Source organism: Ursus arctos, unplaced genomic scaffold (genome assembly GCF_023065955.2).
Source record: "Ursus arctos isolate Adak ecotype North America unplaced genomic scaffold, UrsArc2.0 scaffold_30, whole genome shotgun sequence".
Taxonomy (NCBI): Eukaryota; Metazoa; Chordata; class Mammalia; order Carnivora; family Ursidae; genus Ursus; species Ursus arctos.
The window spans coordinates 5,599,335-5,606,886 of record NW_026622986.1 but is presented as its reverse complement, the minus strand read 5'-3'; positions in this window follow the sequence as shown (position 1 = coordinate 5,606,886).

The window sequence follows — 7,552 nt, the reverse complement described above, 5'->3', positions numbered from 1 at the left end:
AAGTGTGAAAAGCTAATCGAGAGCGTTGTTTATAACGAGTGGGGGGCAGAGGACCTGTGTGGGACTTGGACAACTGAATCCAAGTGTGTGAATACAGGGGCTCATCTCCCAGAGTCTTCTGAAGCCTCGCGCTATCAGGATCCAGCATCTGCTGAGCTGGCGACAGATACGACAGGGATGCCGACTGTCCCCCGAGACTGATGGGACCGCACGCAGCCACAGTCCTCGCCCTCCCATCTCCTTTATCTCCAAAAGGGCTGTGAGAACATGATATGGGGGGGGGGAGGGGGATCCCCTGTTGGTGAAGGTGCCGTGTCTCATTGAAGCTAGGCACCAGTTATTCGACTCCATTTGTACAAAAGCATCCAGAGAGGCATTTTTACCAAATCACCAGACAGAAGTGGCGAGTCGGTAATGCCTCACTGTCTATGGCCCGTAAGTCTTCTTAAACTATTCGGATATTTTTACTGCCTGGAAGACCCAGGTCTTTCATATTGAGAGTGAGCTTTTCCTCACAGCTTTTCTTCCTTCTTTCTCTCCTCCTTGATGTGCTGGCCTTGCGAGAGGGGGGCTACTGGGTGAACGAGGAGGGAGCAGTCGGTTCCACTCAGCCAGGCTGATGAGTGTTATCATGTATGGGGATGCACATTTCTTTCCCATTCAAAGAATACAGACTTTTTAAAGCATGAGTCTTTTTCCACGGATTTTTCTCTGAGAATCTCGAAGAAACAATAGAAAGCCACTGCTAAACTGTGGGAACACGCAGGTTATCCTGAGCGAACATGTGCTGTTTCCTTCCTGCCATTCTCCCCCCTTCTAAAGAATAGCAGGTTTTCCCATTGTTGTTTCTGAACGTGGTTGAAAGGGTTATCCTGAAGTACCATTTGTGGTGGCCTCCGAGCCAAAGGCTTATAGTAACCACTATTCTTACAGGCCATATCCTGTCATTGATTTTTACATAGAACTACTCATTGATTTCAATAGGGAGTTTTTCCCTGAGATCGATGGCAGGATATAGCTAGTGACATTAAGCATAGATAAAAGACCCTTGAGTTAACTGTCAACAGAGTTAAAATTTAGATGTAAACTCATTTAACAAAAACTGGCTTTCAAAGATTCATCAGAAAAGAAAGCATTTCAAAATGTCTTTTTTCTTCCTTAAGGCATTGTAAATAAGATTTCTTACTCCCAAATCATTATTTCCTTAGACTTGTCTTTTTGCTTTTCGTGTTTATCAAAAGTACATTCTCATTAATACCTGTAATTGATTTAAAATTTTTTTAAGAATTGTGGGTTTTGCCTCAAACAATATAAGATGTAGTAAGGAGGAAAGATGGGTATAGCTAGAACTCTAATACAAAGTGGGAGGAAAAAAGAGAGAAAGTACAGAGAAGGGAGAGAGTGTTTCAAACCCCAGGGTGTTAAGAACAGTTATATTATGAATACACGTTCTCAAATACTGTAAGTTAAAACTTAAAAAGTTGACCATCCAATTTTTCTGAAAGTATGTGATACAATCCATTTATTAGCCCTATTGGTATTACCTATACTTCAAGCCAGAAGTAGGAAACCACCTGCAGGCGGAATGGGCTGTCAGCAGGGTAATCCCGTCCCCCAGTATTCCTGGGACAGCACCGTTGCACCTGTGGTCCCACAGTAATTATCAAGGGCATCGCTTTACACTCTCAGAACTGACCCTGTTAGCTGATGAACTCCACGACCACACTCTGAGCAATGCTGATGTTGGAATCGATCTTCGTTCTGGCAAGTCAATGAATGAGAATGGAAGAGGGGATGTGGAGGACACTGATGTACCCATCGCGGGTTCAGAGCCGTGGGGGCCTGGGCTCTGAGTCCAAGGTTAGTCTGGGCAGGCAGTGCTTGACAGTGCGACCCCCAACACCATGGGAGGCTGTGCAGAAGGGCACTCTGCTAGGCTCCACGATCCTGGGTTCTTTCCATTCCTTTCTCTCCTTTCTTTCTTTCTTCTTCTATTTTGTCTGTCATGGTCTTTGTTCCCCCCCATTCTGTTTTTCCTTCTGTCCTAGACTCATCAGCTGCTGGATGGTTATTCCTGAAGATATCTGCTCTGCTGCCCTGAGACCCAGGAGCATTCAGAATCTCTTCCTGATGGTTGGAAAGCATCCTTTCAGATCTGCTAGCTAGTCAGTCAACCCATTTTTACCGAACAACTGTTCTGCACCAGACAGAGGGCTAAGGACTAGGGTTATAATGGTAAAAAGGTCAACCAGAGCTGTGACCATTTATAGACTGGGATTGTTACATGAGTCGCCATGCAGGACAGCCAGTGCATAAATGCAATTTCAAATGCACTGACAAACTCCGTTTTTAGTCCGGCAGGTAACAAGCTTGAAAGTCACCACCCCATCCTAGCAACAAGTAAAAAGCTGACCAAATGAAAAATCAACAACTCTTCTTAGGTCCATTAGAAGAGTGAGCTCCCAGGACAGAGCCCTTTCCCCCAGACTGGAGTTGCTGACGGGCAAATACAGAGAACCACAAGGCACAGGCGTCGAAAGCCACCATCAGCCACCCCCACGGGGACCAGTGCCTGCTTAGGAGAATCGGAGCTGTAATTGACCGGCACTGAATTGAATTGCTGGAGGCTGACTGAGTTACAACCTCCAGGGAGGCCTGGTCAGAGAGGCGCCTCCCCACTTTTGTGAGAACCTCTACCGGGTTCTCACAGCGAGTGGCAGAGTCAAGTCCCCTTGTGCTTTCACCACAGGAGGGGAGAAAGAACCATTTTGAAATATGCCAGAGCACCGTGCTCTGTTAACAAGGCCTGCTCTCCAGAGAAAGGGGTTTACCAGAGCCTGCCTGCTGGGCCTTTAGCAGAGCCCCACCAACTCCGCCCACTCCCAGCCTATCCCATCTAAGGCGCGGGGGTGGAGAGTGAGAAGCCCCTGTGAAGGTCACAGTCCAGAGGCACAGGGTCACTGTAAGACAAGACCTAATCATAGCCTCTAGGATTGCTTCGCCTCCCCATACCTCACCACCATGGGACTAAAGGCCGGCTTGGAGCAGCTTCTTCTGCTTAGTACCTCAGTCCGGCAAACAACACAGTACACATTTGCTGACCAATTTCTGAATGTAACCTTATAAAATTGTCTTGAAGTTTTCATCAGTCTGAACAACGCAGGTTGTAGCCAGAAACTCTGAAACATTTTTCTAATGAGCGGGGGATCATATGGGGTTGATTCATGCATATTTGAAATTGACATTAATCTCATTCAAACATGTTTAATGAACAATCATTAAAATTTGATATAAGTAGACTTCACAAATCTATTTCATTTTTTACAAAGGAATTGTATGGATAAAATGTAACACAATAGAGTAGCTTTGCTCTTTGGACCTAACAACATCTGATTGACAGATTTAAAAGATTCTATCTGCCTAATGTTTAGATTTTTTTTTTTTTTTAGTTTTAGGTTGTTTCTTTATTCCCCCCCCCCCCCCATGTTCATCCACCCAAGTAATGAATCTCAGAATTTACACAAGATAAGCTGCTTATGTTGATACTGTGGAAGTGAAATCTTAAATTTGAGGAAATGACTATGGACACAGGCAAACTTCTACTTAATATATTTCAGACGTTTGGCTTCCAGAAACTTCAGCTAGTAAAGGGAAGTGTATCTATCTCTTGAAGTCATTTGACAGGAAACTGAATTGTATAGCTCTTCCATCTCATTATCCTCACCAAGTCTGCCTACTCTCTCGTGCATCCAGCAATTACGAAGAGGCCTGGATCTGGACATTCAGATGCAAGCGTGGCATTTGGATTTAGCCTTATTTGTAAACAGCATGATCCACAAAAACCCATGTGAATAACAAAAGGAAGCAGACAGAGCTGTGTGAAGCTTTAATTAATGTGAAGCTAACCCGAGGATGTGCAAACTGTCAATTTCTTCCCGGCTGCATGGGAGGCAGTGGCTGAGGTGTCAGCCCTGATTCAAGAACAGTTTGCAATCTCAATAAAGCAATAATCGTGCAAAAGATCGGTAGATCTGAGAAGAGGTATCACACATGATCGCTCTCTTCTTAAGGATTACCCTCTGGGTGAAGAGTGAAGAAAACACGCTCATTTCCCCCAATTCCTTCTGTGCCAGATAAAATCATTAGACAAGATTAAAAACCCAGAGGGTGGGAATTGCTTCTTTACAAGAAAAGTCTTTCCATTTCTCTCCAAGCCACTGTGCTTCCCGCTGGTGTCCTGAGCAGACAGCCGCCTTCCTGCCTCCTGAATAAGACAGTTCGATTCCTCTCTCCTTCTTTCTGGCTCAGAAATCTCTTCAATCATGTCCAGTAGCTGCCCCGGCTTGTTCTCAACCCAGCAGACAGGGGTTCGTAGAACATGAATTAAACAGTTCTATTGTACGTGAGCCCCTGGGTGCATAAGCGCTTTATTGGGGTGCTGGGGTGGGGAGGGTGTAGGGTTTTATCTTTCCTTAGAGTCGTCTATATTCAGCCTTAGCCTCACTTTCACATGCACACACACACACACACACACACACACACACACACACACACACAAGAAATTAGAAAAGGCTATCTGGAGTTTCGCCGTCTCCTCAATTGCTTGCTTATATGCAATATTTATGTCTGTGAAAGTCACTGGTGCTACCTAGCCTATCTTCCTGGATTTTCTTCAGAGCATAAGGTAGGGTTGCAATCCCTTGCCCTCCGTGGCCAGTTATGAGAACAGGAGTGCTGTGCGTTTCTTCCAGAGACAAGCTTTAAAAGCCAGTGTGGGAACTGCCATCCTCTTTTTTTCCCTGACCAGATATGTTTTAGCTGGTGGTTTTTCTATCAGACAGGGTTCCCTGGAGCTAGGACAATGCAGAAGGGAAGGTGGACAAGAGCACGGACAGGAAAGACACCTTGTTTTTCTACACTACTGAGATTGAGGGGTCACCTTTCGCCATAGTTTAACCTCGCCTCTATGGCTGATATACAAACCTCAAAAATCCCATGGACTTCTAAGAAATTCTCACGTTTACACAGCCTATCTTGGAACAGACTCCCAGAGACCAACACTTTATCTCTTCTCTCTCTCTTCGAACAGCATGGACGGCAGTACCCTGCCATGCTAGAGGCAGCACGAACTTCCGCTGGTTCCCATACCAGCATATTGCTTTGCAAAAGCTGCCCAAAGCTTTTGACCTAGGCTGCGCACTTCTGCAAAGAAAACAGGTCACTTTAAAAGTCCATGCCTTTTGTTTTCTTGAAACCAGATCTTGCTCTTTACCCCTTTCCTACCTGAACGTACTGCCTCATAAATTCAAACAAGATAACTAGCCCATCGGACATGAATAAAGACAGAAGGCAGCCTCTCCATGTTAGGAAACACACACTTAGTCATCCATTTCTCCACCTAACTCTTCCTCTGCCCCCACTTCCAGGAGTTATTTCTGTTGAGAACAGCAGTTATTCATTCTCCATCCCCCAATCCTCCTTGGCTGAGCCATCTCTCAGCTCATAACACAAACCCACTCAGGGAGTGGACGGGCTCGGAGAATGTGCACTGCTGCTCAGTTTGTCCACGAGCCCCTCTGCTGGGGCCGCTCTGTCCACAGCATCAGCTTCGGCTTAGGATTCTCGCCTTCCATCAGCTCACAAATAATAAGGCTAGCATCTCCAAAGGCAGCTTCCTGCAAACTTTAGATTTATTAGCCTAAAGTTTAAAAAAAAACAAAATCCAATTGATGATATCAGAACCTACCCTCTCCCACAGGCAGAAAGAAAAGAAACTTAAGGGCAAAAAAATACAGTGACATGGAAATATTTAAATATGGGATTTGCATGATAATGGGGGAATAGATTACATTTTTTAACCATTCTACCTGTAAATGATTACAGAGCAGGAAAATCCTTTGCACAGCAAAAGCGAATCCTATTTAGATTAAATCCCAAGGTTCAAAAGATTGATGGAAATTTTTTGCTCATTTCCAAAACAAAGGCAACAAAAGATACCAGAACCCGCCCTTAATAACTGGTGTACATTTCTGACCTAAATACCTGAGCTTTTCATCTCATGTCAGGGCCCTCTCTGCTGAGACAATCTGTAAAACAGACTTATGCCACCTTGTTCTGAAGACATTTCTGTTCAGGAAAAGTCACACCTCCCTTCTGGTTAGGCCCCCTTTTTATGCTTCTTTATGCTTTCTGGCAAGTAAATACTCACTACGTGCATGCGTCTCTGGTATGCTGCTCACGTGGCATGGGGCCAGTCTGACACCCTCATCAGCCTGCACGTTCCTTCCGGGAGGGGCCCCATAGGATTTCATTGTTGTGCCCTTGGCTGCGAACACCGTGCCTGACACGGAGGATACTCAATGAATACTGAACGTTCAGGGCTTCTTCAGGATATCCCTTTTGAGCATCTCAGCCTCTCCTGCTACCAGGACAGACTCCCTTCACTGAGCTCTTCTCCCCAAAGGGAAGATGTCAGGAATGGGGAGAAAGCTGCCCCTTGGCTCAGGCTTCTCACCACCATTTAGGGGAAAGTCAAGAGAACAGCCTATCTGCTCATCATCTTAAAGGCCTATAGTAGTCACAGTGAGAAGCACCATTTCTTTATCTTTGGGGGAAAATATATATATACGTATAATGCAAACATTTAATTCTGCATTTGACAGATTAGAATCACAAATACACATCCTAATCACTTATCAAAGACTTCCCATCACCTTTAGGGCTCACTCTCCGAACCCATCCTCTGTCCCCCCTCCCCTCCCGCTATCCCACCCCCAGTTGCTCATTCTATTCCAGCTCCTTCCATTCCAGCTTCCCAGACTTTTTCCTACTCTTGGCTCACACTAACCACGTTCCCCGCCCAAGGCCTTGAAAACATGTTTCCTCTGCCTAGCACACACTTCCACTAGAACTTTGCCTGGCTCACTCCTTCCCTGCATTATCCTTGCTTCCTCAGGGAGGCGTTTCCAAATCAGCCGATCTCTCTCACTCTCACTCTCGATCCCCGTCCTGGTCTGCTTTCACTCACAATACTCATGACTCCAGATGTGTGGGGGTTTCCCTCATATCAGCCAATCCTCCAATTCTCTGTCCACCAACTGGGTGTCCTACATACAACTCGATTCAGTTCCGACACTAATGACCCAGCGTTCAGCCGCAGACCCCACAGGTCGACAGGCTTAGTTCTACAAGACTGCCCTACCTTTAGGTGCAATGTGCAAGTCTTGTGTCCCCAGGTCACCCACACGTCTTGCCCAACTTGCCGACAAAGTCTGGGGGTTCCCGCAACCCTCTTTTCAGGTGCATTACCCTCCGGCGACCTCAGTGTGTTCACCAGCCTATAGGGAGTTCTATGGGGTGGGGGAGGGGTTATTATGTAGTCATGATTGATTAAATCATTGGCCATTGGTGATTAACTTAATCACCAACCCTCTCCCCTCCCCAGTGAGGGATTGGAGCTGAAAGTTCCAACCTTCTAATCACTCCTTGGTCTTTGGGGATCAGTCCCCATCCTAAAGTTCTCCAGGGCTTCTCAGCCACTGGTCATCTCATG